This window comes from Oreochromis niloticus, linkage group LG7, assembly GCF_001858045.2.
Source record: "Oreochromis niloticus isolate F11D_XX linkage group LG7, O_niloticus_UMD_NMBU, whole genome shotgun sequence".
Taxonomy (NCBI): Eukaryota; Metazoa; Chordata; class Actinopteri; order Cichliformes; family Cichlidae; genus Oreochromis; species Oreochromis niloticus.
In genome coordinates this window covers 44,859,325-44,882,086 of record NC_031972.2, presented here as the reverse complement: position 1 = coordinate 44,882,086, position 22,762 = coordinate 44,859,325, and the positions used below count along the sequence as shown (strand labels likewise).

The window sequence follows — 22,762 nt, the reverse complement described above, 5'->3', positions numbered from 1 at the left end:
CAAATGAGAAAAAAGTCCATTTCTGAGTGGTTATGTGATTGTTCTTCCAGATGCCCAGGAGGTCTGTGAAGATGGATAATGCACCTTTGTATTTCAGCAGATTCAGTGGACCACAATACATGTGACAGATTGATAGTGTAGAGAGAAGGAAAAAAATCAGTGATATTCAGCTTGACAGTTAATTATGGGGTAACATGTTACTACTATTGTGGCCACCTGCCACTGATAATTTTTTTCCCAGTGAGCCCATAGTCAACTGGACAGCAGAATCATGAAAAATGGGTTAGATTTACTTTGCTCAATTTCATTTTATTCGCTCTGAGGTCAAAGTTCAGATTGGGGATTTGATGATACTGTCTGTAATCAAGTGATGCCAGAAACAGTTGAGAATTTGTCTGAATTCAGAGACCTGCACCAGAACCTGCTGTGCTTCATGCTGCCTCTGGACATACTTAATATTTCTTGTTCCTTAATGATTAAGTAAGTGCTGAGTGTTTTGACATAGTGTGTCATAGGACATCGCAAGAAGTGAAATGAAAATGAAAAATGAAAAAAAGCCTCATGACAGGCTCAGACTCTATCTGTTGGCCTGCATTGTGGGGATATATCACATATTGGCTATCACTCAATGAGATGCTATTATGTCCAGCCCTAATGCCACTGACACGTTAACACAATCATAGAAATATTCAAAGTATAATCCCCTGTTGGTAAAGCTCCTTGACTACAACTTCAGCAGGTTGTGGATTGCAGCTTCCTAACAAGTCCCTGCACTCTTCCATACATCCCAACAGTGCACATGATTGGGTAATATTAATAAGAAATTTGAATATTTAAGTAAAGTTTTTGATGAAATTGCATTTTTATGACTTAGAAGCATCTAAGTCATTTACAGCACAATTTACAATTTATAGCACACGGCTTCAGCAGCAAATATGCAATGAAACGTGAAAAGATATGGACACATTAAGATGAAGAATGCTATCCATGGGTAAACATTTGCAGCTCTGTTTTGTTAATGATCTGGTGTTATCATCCCCTCACAGGCATGTATTCTGAATGCAGTTCTTCATTCCAATCAGCACTCCAGTGAGCTCCCAGAGAATTACGTTAATTGAGGTGAAGTGAGAGGGGGTGTGCTGCTCAAAAGAATGAATATGTAAGAGAAATAAGACAGTGGGCCTCAATAAATGAGGACTCACTGGTCCAAGACCAGTAATAACTAGATCAATGAATAGAGAGATTAATGCCTTTATGCCAGGATCCGCTGGGATGCTGAAGATGTTGCTTCATACGTAAAGTGGATGGTGCCCTGTTACAATGGAGTAGGTGTAGGCAGTTCAGTGTAGCATTAAAACACGGTTATCTTACCTAATGTCCAAGTCGCTATCATTAAGTAAAGTTTAATATGACATTTTATGGTTTTGATATGGAACCCAATTTTAAAATAATTTTCAAAACCCAAGGTAGAAGAGCAGGTAGATGAAAGAAAGATGGTCTTCAGATTCTCGACATACTGAAGCTAACAGTACAGCACTACAATCATAACACAGTAACCGAAACATTCAGCCAGTTCATGTAAAAAAAAGCTTCACGTTTAACTTTAACATCTGCACTGTAACAAGCTATAAATTATTTTCTTTTCCATATCTTATCACTCCTTTTTTAACAATTAGCACATTCAAGAATATGCATGTATCAGTGTCGTTAAGTCCTAATCATCACAGAGTAATCCGAGTCATATTTTAGTTTACCTGTCACAAGATATCACTTCTGAGCCTTGTTAAATACCATTGTTAAATACCTTTAAGCTTCCTGGAAATCCGTAAGATGATGCTGACCTTATCTGTAGCACAAAGTGTTAAAAGCCTTTAAAGCTCATTCCTCCGCAAACCGCTTAGTCAGCTGCCCGTCTAATCCTCAATGGCCAGACCAAGGACTGGAGTCTTACTGCACCACCTATTTACTCTTCTTTAACATTCCCTCACACCCTTGTCCCCAGTGTTTACAATTTCATATGATGCCTATTAGTGGTATCAAGCATAAGTAATTCCAGTCATATTTTTTTGTATAATTTGCAAATTAATATTTTTGTGTATGTTGACAAAAGTGTTTTATTCTCTTTCTGCTATCAGTTTAATCACTTCTAAGATGCTTATTGGCTTTCTAACTGCAAGTAGCATTGCAGATATTAAAGCATAAACTAAAAGTGACACCATGACTAAATGCATCTTAACCACAAGTTTTTTTTAACCTTTAGCAAGTGGTAGTAAGATCTGTCTCACACCGCCCTGGATGAATTTGAACAAAATTGTTAACCTTGTGTCATTGAGAAGCTACGCTGCCTGCTGGGACTGTTGGCTGGGTTTGAACCTGTGATATGGCAGGGCTTAAATGTAAGCCGACGCCCGACAGATGGACGGTAAAGCCCTAATCCAGGTGAAGAAGCTGGTTGGTGCATCGAGGTGCAGAATTCCAACAGTGGCCAGCTGTTGTTCTGACAAAACTCTGCCGTAAAACCTGTAGACATGTCTCTCCTGAACTTCACCTCTCAAAGGGGTCATTATTGCTTCTGTGCAGTGTTCTGTTCATTGATGTCTCATTCTGTAGTACAGCAACAAATAGGAAACTGGGAAAGAATTACCAGTGTGGTGTACATTCTGCATATGTAGGGAATGACAGGAATTTCTGCTGTTGAGTCTGCCTTTACTGATAAAAAAAAAAAAGATGCAAACAAAACTACTTTCTAATTAAAAGAAAAAGACATTTCACAGTGTCGGTTACACAAAGCCTGTCAGGAGACCAAACTTGCACCAAAGGGAAAAAAAACACTGGTATGAGGGGATGGGGGTTATACATTAAAAGTTGATTACTTGAACCAGTCATTTTGAAAGGGATTGTTTTCTTGTTCCAGCTCATAAAAGATGTTTTTTTTTCTTTTCTTCTTTTAATAAGACAATCAGCAGCACAATTAGAAAGATATTAACTCAGTTTTATAATAAATAGTGAATTCTTATTGTTTTGACATATTTTTAAAAATCATTTTATAAAACCCTCACTTTTAGCCCCACTTTAGAGATGTTGCCCTATAGTCTTAGTCAAAGATTTTGATGATAGTAGACAGTTGCCATTGTAAAGAAAATACAATTATAGTTGGATACATAATATTTTTTGGGTTTGGTTAAACTGATTAGCTTATTGTTAAACTAGAAGGGATATCTATTTCAAATTCAACAGCATGCTTTCAGGAACTGTAAGCTCTAAAATAAAAACAGTTTAGCCAATAATAATAATAGCTAATGATTCTGGTTACATTTTTTAAAATCATGTTTCATTAAACATGAGTTTATCGAGGCCCATAGCTGGGGCTATTTTGTATTTTCTTTTTTCTTTGTTGGGTGTTTGGTGTGCAATTTAGGGATCGTGATGTTCTATCATTATTAAACTATTCAGCTTGCCAGCTCTCTGCAGAGAATCGTGATTTTTTTTTTGTTCTTTCTTTTTAAGGAGATAAAGTGTATCTTGGAAAGACTCAAATAAGACTCACTAATGAGAGCTCACATGTTTTTCACAGCATCCAAAACAATTAATAAAAGGAAGCGAGCCAAACTTGAGCTTAGAGGAATAACACAAAAAGGTCTAAAAAAAATCATTTTTTAATTAAAAGCATATTTATAATGATGTCAATTATCTGAATTTGGCAAATTATTTCATCATATATTTTGTTAAGACTGACAAACAAAAAAAGAAAAATCGAATAAATTCCGTGAAGCTGACAAAAAGAAGAAAGTAGGCTATTTTTCACTCAGCAACTTCACTTGAATATGTCTGTTGTTTAATAGTTATCCTGTTTAGAGCTGAGTTAAACTAACATGTGAAAAACATGTGTAGGCCTTTAGGAAGAAGTCATTAGCAATTTGGATATGAGAGCTATTTAAATTAGCCCTGACAGTTAAAAGACGATCCTGATATAATATTGATGAACTGATAATGTAAAGTGTGATGTGCTGTTTATAACTAATATCACAGTTCAGACTGCCCAGCAACACTTCAAAATGAATAAAAGGGAAATTGATTATAAAAACTTACTTATTAATGAAAAAATAGCTCAGTGGACATCATTCCAACTCTATCCATGTCTTTTTCCCCCATTTATTTTATTTGACCTCTAAACACTGAGCGTAGTATGAAACACAATAAATAACAACTTGGGTTGTGTGTTTGTGTGTGTGTTTAACTTTTCAAATCGTTAGCCAATTAGACAAATGTACAGCAAAGATATGGCAACAAAACCACTTAACATTGCCTTTATATCACTTTGTTAGCTAATGTTGTGGACCCCATTTTGAGTCTTGATTTCTTTTGTTGACAGAGACTCTCGGGCTCGAAGCAACTAAGTCAGGGTCGCACACATCTACACGTGGGCTCTTCTCCCAGCAACACAGGAGAAGCCAACACCCCGAGCTCCAGAGGCTAAACTGAAAACAATGCAGACATTGCAATAAAAGTAGAAGAAGCACTAACTGCTGAAGGTCACAAGGCTTTATGTTTCATACAGAATACTGATTTCGGATGAGTGATTTAGTGTTGGAGCTGAACCTGGCCTGTTCTACTTTGTTTAGTTTGGAAGACTGAGAGCAAGTCTGCACTAACAAGGCCCCGTGAGGTACTTTAAAAAGTCTGTTTGAAGCAATGGGCCAGAACCTTCTTTTTTCTTTTCATAGTCAGCAGAACTTGATATATCGCTGTATACAATTTTTAGATAAACACTTTTTGTTTCAGTTGGGGTAAAGAGTTTACAAACTCAAATCTGATGCTCCTAAATAAGTGAATCAATAAGTTTTATCGATTATGGATACATGATTAATACACGAGTAACCATGTGGTTCATTACATCATGTTAAAATAAACTGAGAGACTAACAATGAAGGCAACAACAGCAATAAAATAATATCAGCAGAAATCGTATTAGTACAGTGAGAGTATAGCTCAAACTAGCAGTACCAATGTAAATGCACATGCAGGAAATTTAACCTATTGCCCAAAATCATACAGAATAGGAGGCAGGAAATTGAGCTAGATAAGAAGAAGAAAAGAACATAAAGGGGGGAAAAAAGAGATGGATGAGTTATTGTTGTTATTATTGAACTTTTAGCTCATATGTGAGGGCAAATAATAACCACTGAATGTAGCATGCTATTAGCAGACAAACTGAATTTGTATAGGGCATGAGCAAGTTTGGCAGTTTGTTTAAAGCTTTTTCTTGATCAACTTTTGCATTGGTTCAGTAAACAAAATAGTGCTCGAGGCAATTAAGTTTCACAGATAATATCCCAAAAGGCTTTCTGTTTGATTTGCTGAATGAAAAACATGCTATGAGCTTTTGCAAAATAGGGTAAGCATGCACTGAGTAATATGAGCTCAAACTGACAAATGGAGATAACCTGTAGTTTAGGTGCACTTTGTCTTTTATGGACTAATTTGCCCTTCTTATGCAGATACAAAGAAACTGTTTCCTTGGCTACTGATGAGCAAAAAACACTGAAATCTCACCAATATTCTTGTAATGAATTCGCAGGATGGTGTGGAAAAAACAAATGAGCTTAGGCGAATAAACAGGTCTCCCAATGCTTATCTGACGCCATGAAAACATTTGCTTATGTAATCATCCATCCATCTAATTTTCATTGAAAGGAAACTTCAAATCCTGAATATTCTTTCTTTAGAATTTGTCATTTGTTGTTATTATACACAAAAGTTTTATTTTGAATATTAATATTTTGTTACAGTGCTTTCATCCAAAGGTTTGAGATGTAAAAGGTAAAGTTTTCAAAAATAAAGCTGTAAAAAGTATATATAATTTTTTATATATACTTTTTATATATACACCAGTTGATCGATAATGGCAAGCTGAAGGACATTTAGAATTGGAAACAAACAAAATCCCTGTCAGCTCAATCACATATCCTGCCAGAACATCCAAACCTATTTGAATAATCCACATTTTTGCTCTGAATTAATCATTCTTGAGTGATGGGTTAATATTATGCAGCTGAATCAAGCCCTTACCTCTTCTATGGCGCATAAGCATTTGCCAAGACATAGTGTATGATTTAATTTGAGAATGACAGTACTTATGCAAATCATAACTGTCCTCAAGTAGTGCTATGGGGGAAGAATCGTTATTTAGAAGGTGAAGATGTTAAAATTGTAAAATTCAACATAAGGACCCTACTGAATAGCCTCCGAAATTTATTCAAGGGTAGAGGGAGGGTAAATGAACGATTTGCGAGGGGGATGAACATATTGCTCTTCTCACTAAATTTGTGAGTGAATAATTCTTTCCCTCAGATGAAGTGAGCGGATTTGGCAGTTACCCCCAGAGTGTGTTGCGGGTGGGGGTAATCTGTTTGTTGGTGAGCTCCTTTGCAGGCTTATGGAACAACTAGTATATCAACTTCCCCAAATACGTAGCCTTAATAGCCTCGAATAGACTGAAAACTGCACTGGTTCCTCAATTAAAGAAGTCAAGATGGAAACATGCCTTCATCTCGTAATGAATAATTAAGGCCATATCTTATCAGCTGCTAGGAAGTATGACGGGCACAGTGTGGAGAGGCTCTCGGCCATATTGACTTTAATTGTGACTGGCATCTGAAGGCTTTCTTCCCAGTGTGGCGAAGAAAATGTCCCTTTTGCTTAGCTGTGCCTGCAGCTCACAATAACGGCTTTTAAAGGGAAACGAGCTGTAATTAGTGGATAGAGAGTTGACCCTCATGCATAAAATCCCCAACTAATGCACCGGGATCAGACTTTAGAGGGTACTGTTGTTGCACAATGTAGTAGGGAATGGCCTATATTAGTGAAGCTCCAACCACACAGGAGTTGTTTACAAAACCCATTATTGTGTGTCAGGACTTTTTTTTACAACTTGCAGTCACCAGGAAATATATGTCAAGTGGAGATGAACTTAGCACTATTAAAAAAGATTATGATATTGCCAACACAATTTGCGCAGTGTGCTTAATCAGACTTACTGTGTAATACAGGGTTGGGTAAAGGACAAGAAGGAAGACGTCATAAATCTTTGTAACTGCTTGAAGTGAGTTGAGATGACAGAAGATTTGAATCAATAAAGCATACATTAGTATTTGCTGATGGATTAAAATTGCTTAACATAAATACTCAAATATGTTCAAAGTACTTCATCCATGTCTGATTTCCAAAACTGCCTTCATTTTCTGTTCTCACAATCTCAGTGTAGCTTCAACTATTTCCAGTAGGGATTAGAGTGGGGGGCAAAACAGCACCTTACTTTGAGATAGTTCCCAATGCCTAAGATTTCTTTTTATGTATTGGCAAGGTGGAGCTTACTGGTGATCTCTTTGGTTCTCCAATATCTTTATCGTGTCATTGTTAAATGTGCAAAATAATATATAATCTTATCAACTTTCATCACTAATGAAATGTAGGAAAAGTATATCGAAAGTCTTTGTCTTTTCTATCTCAAATACTAGAGGGGTATCTCATCTCTAAATTACAAAATACCATCATATAGATGACCTTTAAAATCCATATTTTAATAAAACCTTTGCATAAGTGCTAGTACAGCGCTAGAAGTCAAAATCAGAAGCTTTTTCCAGAAAATCTAATCTTTTAAAGCTGTTGTGATATCTCCCTCTGGAAATCTCCAAGCGTCTACGCGAATATATCATTGAAATGGTGGTGAAAAACTGACATAATCCTATACTCGTGTCTTCAACCTGGGAGCAGCACCTGCACAAAGATACAAAAATGAGAAGCGCAGGATACAACTAGCTGAAACAACACGTGGATTTGGAATGTACCGCTGTTGGCCATGGCGGTGGTGGATATAATGGGGCCTTAAAGTCTCATGTTTTTTTTCTCTAATTTGTATTTATTGTAACTGAAAATGAATTCTGTTTGAATTCCTGCTACTATAGCCACCGCTATTCAATAATGAATAACTCCACCAATACACAGACAAAAGCAATAATCACAGAATCTGTCACCCACGGCTTCCATCTAGCTTCAGTATTTACATTTCACACTCGCCATCATATTTGTGACATGGTTCAAAGAAAATAGGTAATAAGCTGTTTCCCCATCCTCAACCCTGGCTCAGGGTTTTTTGGTTTTTTTTTCATTTTTGAAATGGCTTCGTTCTTTTAGATCTTCATTTCTGTAAAGCATCATGAAGAAGAGGATTTCATTGACTTGAGACCTAGTGTGTTCATCAGCAAAGTCTGAAAGTAGATACAATTCGACCTTCAAGGAAAACACTAAAAAATAAAACAAACAAAAACAAACAGATTTTTTTTTTTTTTTACTTTTACACAATTCTTGATTAATGGCTGTCAAATGCACCAACTGCCTGTGCAAAATATTCTCATTTTGGATTTATTTCCTATAATGGCAAGGGCTCAGACAAAACACTGTCTCACATGCGCTTTATCAAAAAACAGAAGTGCGGTATAAGAACTGTGACAGTCAGTTATTTCAATGCTCTCATGCAGACAGTGTTTATGCGCCATGACAAAAAGGGTATTTTTTTCACCTTTTCCACAGCAGTATGGGAAAAGTCAAATGGTAGATTCAACCTCCCAAAAATAGTGACAGATCTGCACAGTGCACTTTCCCTATTAACAGTTTCTTTACATGGGAAGGGTATTCTGGCATTTGTTTTAATGAGTGTTGATGCAGACTTTCATCTGGTCATTTTCAGCACTAAACTTTAATGAGCAAGAACCCAGAGCAACAACGTATTTGATATTCATTAAGTACTGTTTTTGCACTGGAAACCAGTGACTCTGGATCAGTGCTTTGACTAAAACAAACCATTTGATTCTCTATGCAAACGAAGCAAACTATAGATGGCTGTAAATTAATTGTCAAAAGGCTACAGCTGATTAGGCCAACAATGCAGCTTTATCCTGATAAATACGCTTGACATCTTATACACTGCACTGAAAACACCTTTATTCTTATAATTTTACTATAAATTTACCATAAAATCTAAGGCTCCATTTGATTATTCCTTTGTTACATTGCTATTAATCCAATCCCTTGCCACATATGGGACGGATGTTAACATATACTTGTTAAGGTAGAGCTTTCTGTCCTGATAGCCCATACTCTGCAGAAAACACGCAAAAAAAGGAAAAACATCAACAGTGAGAAAGACACACAACGGGGAGTTTATTTGCTATTTCTAGCACCATGAAAAAGAACCTATGCCGTACCAGTGGGAGAACCTCGTTCACATAAGATAAATGATTTAGCCTACTGTAATTAGTGACCACGAATGGACGGCTATCAACTGAACAGCTAAAATGGTCTTAGATCATTTATCTGTTTTTATACGTGCAAAATGATTCACCAGTCGTTCAGTCTTCAGTCTTTTACCAACAAACGCACATAATGAACTAGCCTCTCCCTAAAAAAACAAAACAAAAAAACACACAGTTTCATTTATCTCTAATTTAAAATCTATGCAACACTTCATTCTATTTTCCTCTTGTTTCGAGATGATGGCTCAACGCACATTCATTTTAAAGAACGCAGAGGTGGATGGGCTTGTTTATATCAGTTGACATGAAACAACACTGAGTCACATGAACTTTAAAGCTAATAGTAGCAATTTACTGCATTATTGGGGAAAAGAAACTCTATTGAGATGGCCACAACTATAATGTTGGTCCTTTTTCTCTCTAGCCACAATCCACGAAGAATTGAACAGGTCTGGTCAACCCCACAGTGGCTTCCGAGCAGAGATAGGGGAGCTTAATCCATGTCCTCTGAGAGATTGCCCAGAAAGATGAAGCCTTAATTAGCCAGATAAAACCTCACATAATGATGCTATTGATATAGACTGAGAAATGAGGTCTAAGCTGAAACCCCCTCCCCCAAATAAAACAAAGACTATTGCGCATAAGATGGTTGAGATGGGCTGGGAAGACACTTCGTAAAGTGACTGCGGTGGATGGAAAAAGGGGGCAGATCGCTCTCACTCTCAACTCCAGCAGGGGAGCATTGTCTCATCTCTGTGAACAATCCACCTGCTCCAAATTCTCTTATAAGAAGCTTAGAGAAAAATGCTGACCTTCATATAAACAAAGATTATGTGGAGGAAAACAACAACAGTTTTGGAGTACTTAAGCAATAGCACTCTGGGGAGGTTCAAGCAATTAAAGGCAAAATTACTCGTCTGAGCTGTCCTTGTATCCTCCCATTCCATATCTTTGCTTTTGTGTAGTAAGACGAGGTCATAGAGATAGTGAAAAGAAAGAGAATCACATCTCTATAGTTCTGCTAATCCTAGGGGTACTAGAGGGAACAAAATCTTACTTTCAGAAAGACAATCTAGGTATTTCACATGCTATACATGGATCAATGACAAGGTGACCCAGTACAGTAATAGCAGATGGCTTTAAGGTTGGCAAAGACACTGCAAACCTCTTTTCAATGCTTGTTCTTCGAAGAAGTTACAGACATTAGCACCAGATTCCTTTCAGCTTCTTATTCTTAAATAATAACTCCTACAACGGACTTAAATTTGTAGAACTTCATGTACACTATACATGGATTAATATCTCTTAACACTAAGGAAAAAAAAGCCTCATTATGTTTTGAGTGCAACTGATATCAAAGCACATCCAGCCTCAATCTGCAGAGTTAGGAGGTGAGATCCCTTCTGCCACTCATGCCTTAATTAATGAGAATGGCTGTCTGTTTCCTTTGTTTCCCTGCAAAGAGCAGTGCCTATGTTGAAGCACGCTGACAGGCAGACGCTTGTGGACACACGTTTTAGAATTTCATCTTTGTACTCTTGTCATGTTATCCTTGTCGTGATGTAACTTGTATGCCATTTACAGAGGACATGTAAATCAGCATTGCTGAAATGAAGATAACTGTGCTGAAAAATCCTGTTTTTTTTTCTTTTTTTTTAAACTTTACAATTTCAATCTGGATTAAGAACACATTTTTTTACAGAACCAGCTGAAGGCATCAGATAAGATGAGCAATGACTTAACAAATAAGCATTTTCCCGCTATAGAGAAAAAAAAATTCCACAGCAGATTTTAATTAATTGGCTTTTTGAAACTGAAACAGTCTCATGATCAGTTAACTGTACTGGACATTTCTCATATACATAATTTTGCTTTTTACTGTATGTCCACTTATTATTAGTGTTAAAATGTGTTTGTTTGACAAAAACAAATTGTAGCAAATTGTTACCATGCTCTTTTACAGACTAAATAAATAATCAGTCATTCAAAAAGTTGATTTATTTATAATCAAATTAATTTTTAGTCATCTGATTAACTTGACAGAACCTCTGATGATGACTTTTTTGTTATTTTTTCTCATTACAAAAAACCCAAAACCTTTTTATTTTTTTAACCTTCTGCCCAATTTACAAGGTCTTTAAACCTACGCAACTTCATTACCGTTTGAGTTAGAGACAAAATTCAAGTGGTTTTTGGAAGATGAAAAGATGAGCTTTACGTGAATATTTGGTGTATCATGGTAGCACAAAGCACTCACAAGGTACTGCTGTCTGAACACAGACAGAGAAATCAGCTTCGCCTAGATTTTACCATGTGCGCTTCACGTTACCATAACTCTTCAACCAGCTGAGCTAGAGAGAAAAGATGAGTACTGTTTTGTTATTTTACAGCCAAAATGACAAAATAACTCCAGGCGGCCTACATGATAATCGGGTGATAAAGGGTTTTAATGTTCTAATCTCAAAAGTAAGAATTACGTGAGATGAGAATGATCCCGTCTCTTTCTTGAATATGTATTTCATTCATTTTGCCATCAAAATCTTTTCTGCCCACTTTTTGCACCTTTTTCTAAGCCAGTTATGAGATGTAAAATTGTCTGGACCATCCTCTCACACCACATCAGTGCTCCTCAGACCTGATCTCTTTCCCCTCCTAATTCCCACAGGTTCCCAAACTACTTTGCACTTCTGTGGCAGCGCAACACACGCCGGCATCCAACAAGGTCAAATGCCATTTCATTTTCTCGTCTTTGATCGCTGCACGGCTCTTTCATCAGTCTCACCCTCCCCATCCACCCACATGCTACCGCCACCATTTTGCCAGTTAAACTGACCTTTCTTCTCTCCCTCAGTTTTGAAGAATGGCAGAAACTGGAATTAAAATACATGCTCCAGATGTAAAATATTATCAAAACCATAAAGCTTGTGAGACTGTCTTTATTTAAAGAAAATGATAATGATGTCTAGGGAAAAAAACATAAAATAAAACAAGTTCGCCTTGAAAATCCTGGATTTCTCTCTTGGATCATTTTTAGACTTCCGGCATGTTTAAGACTTAAAGGACTAAATGGAAACAGCTGCTGAACTGTCTGTCACATCAGACTACTGTGTTAAAATGCCAAAGTGCAACATTTGTATGTGTTTTTCCTGCTAAAGACAGACTTTCAGTATCCTACATGTCGACTGAATTTGGGGCCTGATTAAAAAATGCTTAAATGTGAATGCAAAGTCTCAGGATTTCTACGAGATGTAAGACAACACCGTGCAGAAGTCTAACTGTAGGTGGGATTTTTACTGCCTCTTCGTGTCTAGCAAAACAACATCTCTTCATGCCACTCAGTCTGGTCGATAACCTGAAATCTGACCTCTTGTTTCCTCCCTGCACTTTCCCTCTCCTTCAACAATATTAGCAGTTCGTTGTTACATTGTTCGGTTATTCTCTCTCTCTCTCACTCTCTGCTAACAGCCAGTGGATTAAAGAAAGTCGTAGTGAGGAAGGGAAACGGAGAGACAAACCAGACTGAGAGAGCTTTTAGGGAAGTTAAACTGAAAGAGTAAGATGGAGGCAGAGCACCAAAGAGATGAACGAGGGGAGCTTTAGGGAACTAAAAGCTGCTCCCCCTTATACCTCAAAGCAAGGCCCCTGTTTTCTTGAATCACATGATGAATGGGAACAGACTGTCAATGGATAAAAAGCAGCTACACTGATCTCACGAAAGGAAGGGATAATGGACTTGAAGCACATTAAAATATTTGAATTATCTTGAGTCACTTTAATCCATGTGTCATGGAGGATAGCCTTTCTGTACTTTGGCACTAAGGTGTCATTTTCTTAATGAATCCTAATGGGATTAGTGGCTTTTAATGGCGATTTTAACTTGTCAAGGCTCATCAAATACAAAGAAAAACAATGCAAAATCAGAAACACTTATTCAGAGCTCATTATCTCAATGTAAAGTAGCTTTGAAAAATATGGCAACATTTTCCAATCAGCCAGTTCAACAACCAGTTTACCATAATTAACCTATTACACTGTATTGTATCTACTCTATTTTCATGTTAAAATGCACAATACCGACAGTTTGAAAGACTTCAATTATCAGATAAAGGGATAACCTTTACTACACAATATTGTTGTTAAAAAGGTAACAGTACATGGCTGTTTCTTAGCACAAGCTCTGGGGTAGCTCATGAACTCATACACATGTATTTAGAGCCTGTGTCATACAATGCCAGGGTCTGCACGGCACTACATCTGTCAGTCAAACCTGATGAATCAGTGTTTGTGTACAACTCTCACCACGTCACAACAAAAATGAAGGAGGCACTACCACCACATGTTGCTATACAGCAATTATGCTTTGAGTTAAATCCACAGTTTTGCAGCTAAAAACTACACACACAAAAAAATCCTTAAAAACATCCTTAAAAAATCAACAATGAACTCTGCCAATCACTGATCACCGTTTGCCCAACCATAATGTAAAGGAAGATCTGTATTGTTTAAATGAACTCAGCACTAGCCAAAATATTCTTTTTTTGAAGACGTGACTTCATGTTTTATGCTAATAAATCGATTTGAAATCACAGGAGACATGTAGCAGGTTGGGTGCAAATAACAACTCCGTTTCTAAGTGCATCCTCAGTCAGCCTACTAGACAGAGGGAAGAGAGTCGAGAGTACTAGCACTGCACCTAAACACCGGACTCTGTGAACTCTGAATCTCAATGGGCTATTTTAACAGCCATTACATCAGGGAGGTGGGGCACAAACACAAATCTTGTTCCCACTTATGAAAAATATCATATGCTCCATTCAAGTGAGCCTGTGAAAGTGGAGCTGCTGTTGTATCACAATTGTGTTTCAAATTGCCACCAAATAGCACTGTTTGAATCGCTGCTTTGAATAGAAAGATGCAACATATTGTAATTTCGCCTCACAATAGTAATCATCAGCGCTGCTACACCATTTATTCAAACTCCAGCCATGAATGCATGTGACATTATCAAATGGGACAATAATATCCATTGTCTACAACTGCAAAGGAAGGGAAGACGACGTAAATGACGGACGGGGAATTTACACGTCAAAAACATCACATTTTCGATGATCCCAGTTCAATGTGTTTTGTGGCCTGCTGATACACCTAAAATGTAACCATTGTTCTCCATAAAAGTAAATATAGTGCACAGCATAGCTATACACTATATCACCTGTTTGCCATATGACTATAAGCTGTAAATAAGTGAAACTATGGAGTACGTTTTCAATGGCTGAGGCCTCCTTGACTGACTTCTGATCAGGTGTTTTCACCCCAAAGTCCCATCCAAAGCTGTCAGTCTTAGGCCATCAGCTCACTCAGTCAACATAATTTAGAGCCCACTAACAGTTTAGGAGAGTGGCATTTACACACAGTCGTCCAAGAGGTGAGTGTTTAAGGCTTCCTGGCAACAGAGTTTCATTACTCTTTCATCATTCATGACTCCACTCCACAGGGTTAGTAAAAAGCCTTAGCAAATACAAACCCTTGACCAATAGCTTCATCTGGCATCAATAAAGGCTAAATTGTTATTGAAATCCAAATTTTTAATAAAAGTTGATGGTAGGCATGCAATCAATTTTGACTGCTTGTTGCCATTCAAAATCCTACCTCTTTGTGAAGACCTTGATCTTGCACACAAGCACAAAATGGTTCTCGGAAAGCCCCTTCAGAGAATTTCCCTAAAGACATTTTTCACACCGCTGTGAAGTAGATCAGAATTAGCTGCACTTGTCTGATTTTTTTTTTTGAAATTCTTTAAATGTTAATGAACCCCACAGGCTAATGTAAATGCATGACATTTACACATGCCTCTGACATGCCTCTAACAAGACTGTACACTACAATGACATTTCACTTAAGGAGTAAGCAGTGGGCAGAAATCTAAAACAGCCCGAATTTGAAAGGTATCTGTCCCCCTCCATTCTTAACCTCTCCCACCTGACTAACACGGGCACAAACATGTGCTTCATGCACTCTGGAAATAAGTAAATCCTGACTTCAGACTTCAAAAAAGATTAAAACCCCACTCTTTTCAGACACTTTGCTTTTATGCTACTTTACTGTATTTAGAACTGCACAAACTCCACCCCTGCATTGCCTCTCGGGTCACTTGAAATACAATATGCAAACAAAATGCAATATCCAATTTTTTGGGTTGTTTTTTGCCAGACGACAAAAATATGTTGTTTATCCGAGTTTTAAAGCATCCGTTAGATGCTTATTTGCATTAATTTTCTCTTTAGCTTCCTGCTTTTGATTGCAATGAGCCATGAAAGATATGTCATGCAGTTAAATATTAACGGAAAAGCCAAGTCACAGCAGGATGTGGATATTGTCTGTTAGAATTCACACATCAAGACTTGAAACCCGTGCATTTCTGCATATTACGTGTATGGTAGTTGCAGCTTTGTGACAGGTATCTGTGATGTGACAAATAAATGGTTTCCATTTTGGTGTAAATTCTGGATTAGTGTGCACAATAATCACGTTAATGTTTCTACCATCGCAGGATTAAGGGCAATGCAATTAGAATTACAAATGTGAAATCAGATGTGACACAGTGAAAGCCATTTTCACTAAAGGTAAAGTTGAGGGCACAGCAAGGGCCGCATATTCTCCAGTATCTTTCTACAGCGAAGCGTTTACAGTAAGAATTCTAGAAATTCAGAATAAATTAACAGATATTCTAAAGAACGTTTTTTATAGTAACGTAACACATTAAACATGTGCTTCTTTATCTTTTTTGGCGTTTTTTTTTTACAAACCCTGACACTGCACCACCACAAGAACCGTAAATATATAATATGTGCACAACTGCAAAGAAACACAAACACAGTGTAACACATAAAAGTAGCTTAAATCTGCAACGAGACACAGCCCCTACATGGCAGCCAGGTGCTACATTATAAAAAAAATTACACTACATTTCATAAGTTGCGTTTGACTTGGGCAGGTTAGCCTTATGGGAAAGAAAAGAAATAGATTGCTGTTGACACTGTTGAGGAGCTGTTTCCAGCACCTCTGCTATGCTGTCTGGGACACTTTCCAAATAGATGGAAATACTTACATGAAAGTGATTGCACTGCTGAAACTACAAAAGAGAGAATAAAAATGCTCATGAGTTTTTGACAGCACATATAGCTGTTCCTTCTCCTTACCCACTTCTAAAGATATCAGCCAAGGACAAAAGTGACATGTGAACAAGATGCTTCCTCCTCCTCCCATCAAATAGCCACTATGATCCCACTACAGATCTTTTTTACAACCACGCCACCCAGCCTCGGGCAAAAAGTGGAACGACAGCCGGGGGCTTATAAAAACAACGTAATTGCAGTCTCATGTGAAAAGTCTCAGCGCTGCCATCATAGCATTATGTAGGCACCATGGCCTCACAACTGGGAACTAATAAACACCTTGTCAATGCAGTAGGTGTTAGCTTTACACCCAGGATGAGTGTCTCCAGGATACATGTTAACACATCATAAATCTGCTCACTATTGGTCACTTAGTGTGTTGTGAGAAAGCAAGCCTGTGATCAGTCATCATACACTAACATCATGGTCCACACCATCACCACCCACTTTGTCTTGACTGCTTCTCTGTCCCAGTCTGCTGTCTATGGTGAGGCTGATCTCTACCATGAATGAATAATGCTGCACACATATTTCAGTCTGATCTCATTAGTTTACTGTTCCATTCTCTGTCTATATCTGATTACATTTCAAGCATGGGCTACTAAGACATAACCATTCTTCTCTGAAATATAATGGTGTTACGAGGATCAAGATTTTCCTGTGATATCTGATACTCTGTATTATACTAGCCGCTATGTAGAGATTTAGCTTATTGCAAACATTGATCAGCGTCTTGTAATTCAATACTGCATGCCAACAGCAGCATGAATTTGTAGGCCAGAATGGAGAGGAGCATTTTCTACATGTGTGTCGTAGCCTACTGTACTGTAGGGCAAAGAGGTTAATCCTACTGAAAAATGTAGATAGTCAAGGTCAGTGACTGCACATTTGTTTAATGAAGGCAGCCAGGGCGTCTGGACAAAGCGGATCACACACTTCAGGAGCCTCTTAACTGCTGCAAAGCAGCAATGATTGAGTCAGCAGTGTGCCAATCATCAATGAAAACAAAAAACAGTAAAACATGACAGAAATAGGGCTTTAAGCCTGGGGATGAAATTAACAACCACAGGGCAGGATTTAAAAAAAAAAACACTTACTGTAATGGGGTCACTCTAAAGTCATTACTGAGTCCAAGAAGCAACAAAGGTACCTTGATAGGGAGAGCACATCGGACCATCCAACCAAAGCCCCCCACTCACCCACACACATACACGTGCCACACCCTTGTGGCTGTGTGATATCTCAAAGTGTACCCCCTATCTATCAGTTAGATTGTGCGCCCAGATAATGCCAGAGAAGCTGTGCTGTTGCTGCTGATGGAACGACTGGAGGCTGCTCCTGTTCGAGCTGGCTGTCCGCTCCTTCCGGCTATTTATAACCAATAGAGCTACAGCACTTTATGAATGTCTGCAGGCACAGCATCACAGAGTCTTCTGATGCTCTGCCTCAACAGCTTTTGTGAGAATTATATGCATATAACAGTACACACATTATAATAGGCTGTGCTGCACAATAAAGCGGGGAGACATTCAGGGGCCGCTGTCACATTCCCTAAAAATGCAGCCTCTAATAACAAACAACAGATGGAGTGTGGCACCATAAACGCACAAGTTTCATCTTGTGGCCTGTTTCGTCGCAATTGGTGCTATATATAGATCCCACGTCTGTAGTCTAGTTGAAAACAAAGAGTCCCAAGTCGTTTCACAAAAAAAAGAAAAAAAGAAATGCACCACCACACCGCTGCAGAAGCCTGCTTGCTTTTTATACGCTGCCCATTTAATAGATAGCCATCTTTGCAGATGAATAAAATGGCATAGGAGGGAGGATCACGACTGCCTCACACTTCAACACAATGACAAATGTTATCTCAGCAGAGCCTATACGTGGTCAAATAAAGGCTAGATGAAGATAACATTTTGCAATTCACTCTCCTCCCTACACACACACACAGACACAGTCCATATTCTGCCTCTCTCTCTCTCTCACGAACACAAACACACACACGCACACATTCGCGGGACAATTAAATTTGATTAATGCTTTAAGCCTTCGTCCTCTCGGACGAGCACACGCACACGCAGAAATGAACAGAAAAGCAGATTTAAAATGTGAACCGATAACAAAACTCTAAATGAATTTGGAATGTGTCTTTATTGGATGTTTTGATACCTGCAGAGGACGCGCCTAATCACACTCAAGTCCCCGTTTGCTTTTCTGTCCTGTCAACAAATTCTGTCCTTACCATTTGGGACTTGCAGGAATATATATTTATATGTATATTGTTGATTTGACATCGGAATGCGCTCCTTGGAGTTACAAATAAACCTCTGTTATGAACTGATGTCGCCACTAGCGCACTAGAATTCACATATTTGATGGATGTTTTCTTCAAAGTAGCCAGGGGGAGACCAGGGTTTGGCTGCATACTATCCACCTCTCTAAAATCTTGGCCTCACCCCACATGAAACCGCAGTGACATATGCACGATAACTGAAATGGATCTGCATTATTTAAAAAAAAACAAAAAACAGTTTTTCCTAAATGTGTTTTATTTTATTTAACTGGCTTTATTAACCAAATACTCACCTGCTGTAGCCCTCACTGCTTCCAAGCATCCTTTCGCATTTCTTCCCGACGGCAACTCCCAGCCACCAACACTCAAATTGAGACGCACTATCTCAAGTCCATCTCCTTGATAGATAGCTTTAAAAGATGACAGGGGAGAACAGACACCAGCCAACCGTTTCCTGCTGATTTCCAACGACTTTCTCCACAACGACACTGCCGCAGTTCTGAGACGGTAGCAGTAGTTAAAACAGATAACCCACACAAACGCGCACATACAGCGCGATCCTCCCTTGGTAATGGGGCTCCTTGTGAGCCCGAACTCGTCCGATGAGAATAAAGAAGGAATGCAAATGGCAGGTAGAGACGGAGAACAACTCCCACGCACCGCTCCCGATCCAAGCGCACAGCTCCTTGATGCAGTCTCTCCACAGCACACTCTCGGTACTGTGTGACTGGCTGTCGTCAGTGGCACAGGCAATCCGATTGCTGGAGGGAGGGACGGAGATGATCAGCGGAACGCACTCTGCCCGGTGTCTTACTCAAGTGTGTGTGGTAAAGCTGTGTGTTTGCCTGGGCGTGTGTGCCGCGTTCTATCACGGCACATACGCAATTCGTCCATTTAGTGGTATATCATTTATACCCCACGCGTTTTGTTAACCTTCCTTATATGTCCAGATATGTCTTTCCAGATTTCAGCCTCTCCTCTGGCGCGCACAGAAACGTTGACGCACACGGGCACATGGGACATAAAGCAGCAACATATTCTGAGGGTAAACTGAACGTAAATTGTTCGCGACACCTTTGTAACATACAAATGCTTCACCGGGACGTCAAGGAAAATACGGTTATATATAATCACATATAGGTCTAAGAAAGAAGTGAAAATAAAAGGGAACGTGAGAGGATGAAGGAAGGGAGTCTGTGAGAAAGTAGCAGTTCCCTTTTTAAAGGCCTGATGGCACTGTGGGCTTCGGGTACTACAGACAAACACACAGGCATTCACAACACACTGCTTCTTCCAGGAGGCAGTCTGTGCAGTATGCTTCCTAATACATACCTGATATTTTACCTCCTGTGATTTTTAAACGGAGTCTATGGACGATCACTTAGAGATGGTAGGTGATTTTTAAAACAGGAAAATAAAATTACAACCCCAATCAAAATAAGGGTTGCTGTGTAAAAAAACGCAGTGATTTCTTGTAATCACATTTTTCACAACAAAACATAGAAAAAATAGATATTTACACTGAGACTTTTTACTGTGTCACTGAAAAATAGGTATTTATGAATTTGATGTCGCCACACGTTCTGAGTAAAAAAAAAAAAAAATGGGACAGAGCAACAAAAGGCTGGAAAGGGAAGTGGTACTAAAAAAGAAACAGGTGAAGGGACGTTTTCCAGGTACTTAGGTTGGTAACATGAGTGGGTACAAAAAGAGCAACTTAGAGAGTTTCTCAGAAGGAAAGATGGGCAGAGGCTTATTAATCTGGAAAAAAAAAAACCTGCATCTACAAATAGCGGAACCATTTCAGAAGGACAAAGCCAAAAAAACCCAATACTGGACACTCATTGTTTTCAGACTCTCAGGTAGCACTGCATTAAATACAGGCATGATTCTGACATGGAAACCATTGCTTTGACTGGGGAACACTTCCAGAAGTCACTGTCTGTAAACACTTTCCAGGATCCAGGATAAGAAATCTATCATACAAAAAAACCATATGCTAACATGATCCAGAGCAACTTATGCTCCCATCTAGCTGATGTACTTTTCATGGACGGCCTTGCATTCAGTAAGACAATGCTAAACTACATACTGCAGCTATTACAACTTCATGGGTTTAGCTGGCCTGCCTGCAGTCCAGGCTATTCACCAAATGAAAATATTTTGCACATGAAATGAAAGATATGAAAAGAAGACACACTGCTGAGCACCTGGAATCCTATATCAGAGAAGACTGGGACAACATTTCTCTCCCAAAACTCCAGCAGTTAGTCTCCTCAGTTCCCAGATGTTTAGAGACTGTCATTACAAGAAGAGGGGATGCTACAGTAGTAAGCCCTGTCTCAACTGTTTTTTCTATTGCTGTCATGAAATTTAAAATGAGCTAAAAATTTTCATGAAATAATAAATTATCTCAGTTTAAACATTTGGTATGTTTCTATGTTCGACTGCAAAATCGGACCTATTCATCATAGAAATCTGTAAGTTTACATGGTGTTTGCACTGTCTCCCGTGACATGATTATGAATCATTACTTTGCTTTTAGGTGTAACCCTTACCAATAACCCAGTTTTTAAAAAGATATATTTAAATATCATTAAAAACTTTTATCAATGTCATAAACAATTAGGACCTTAACTCACTGATTGGTAAAAACTTGCAAAGCACTGTGCCCATGAGTTAATGAATGGTCTTAAATGAAAACCAAAACCAAAAAACAAAACAATGGATTTTACATTGTTTCAGGAAAAATACACACATATGTGCATATAATACAAACACAATTATGAGTGCTTAATTCATTTTCAGAAATAGAGTCACATTAATCTTGCCTAACCTCGAGTGGCCATAAAGTTGAACATTAGCATGTTTGTTAGCATGGCAAAAATAAATTGGTGAAATTTATGATTTTTCAGCAATTTTCTCAATTTTCTAGTTTTTCTCAATTTTATGCTCATGATGAAACTTATTCATGCATTCAGTATAGAAGATCTGTAATCACCCATTTACCTGCTTCCTTGATGTCCACCTCCTAGTCTATTCTTTACCGCACTTCCCACGCTGTCAAAGTCAATGCTGACATCATTACTCTAGTCCAATCATTCTCTTGCCCACCTTCAGTGAGCCAATCAGCTCCAACCCATGTGCTTTAAATCTCAGTGCTCTTCTGTCATTCTGTATTCCAGTCTGTCATTTGTACAGCCACCTCCTCCCCATCTCTGCCTCACTCTGCTCAATCAGAACCCATCCAAGTCCCCATCTTCACCAGCACCAATCGTCTATCACCGCTGGGATTCTGTTCTGCCATAATGAGTCTTGGCAAATAAATGAAACCAAATAGATTGATTAATTTCTGTATCACAGAAAATCATGTTCCATTCTTACAAACGATCTCTTGAACTACCTGTTATCTTTGAGTACTGGATGCTGGTGTTAAATGATCTGGTTGGTTTCGTATCACTGATGAACATACTAGGAAGGCACTAACTTCTTTTTTTGTGATTAGCTGAGGTGTAATTACAGTAAAAAAAAAATAGAATATTTTGTAACTGAAATATGATTTTGATGGTGTTTACGTCTGTGTAGATTAACTGCAAAATGTCTCTTTAAAGTAAGCTGAAAATGAAGTTATTCCTTTGTTTAGAAGAGTTGTAGGACTTAGATTTTACCTTTGATAATGTACCCTATATTATCTGCTTATTATGGTAAAGCTACACCATGATAAAGTCACACAAAATATTTGTCCGGCAATGTTGAAATTTGTCACTTTTGCATGCCTGAAGCAACTCTGTACAGGAACTTAAGCCATTCTGGCACCACAGCAGCAGATCACGCATGGCCAAGGTACCCTTGCAATGAGTACAAGGCATTTTGTCAGTATTTTAGAGTTATTTCCACGCTGCCTGGCTATAAAACCATTCTGTTAGACAGGGTCTTTTTCTTTCCAGATCACTACCCTAGAACTGACAGTATATTTCCCTATG

General features: G+C 38.4%; 1 protein-coding gene across 2 annotated transcripts in view; it reads right to left on the bottom strand.

The window, feature by feature from the left end:
* lingo1a (leucine rich repeat and Ig domain containing 1a) overlaps positions 1-22,762 on the bottom strand; it is a 122,508-nt gene that overhangs the window by 5,475 nt on the left and 94,271 nt on the right. The window contains exon 1 of one of the 2 annotated variants that reach the window (XM_005453101.4): positions 19,073-19,769. The exons of the other annotated variant lie outside the window; for it this stretch is intronic. The gene's annotated coding sequence lies outside the window, so the exon portion shown is untranslated. Of the gene's footprint in view, positions 1-19,072; positions 19,770-22,762 lie in introns of those variants that run through there. 2 annotated transcript variants of the gene reach the window in all.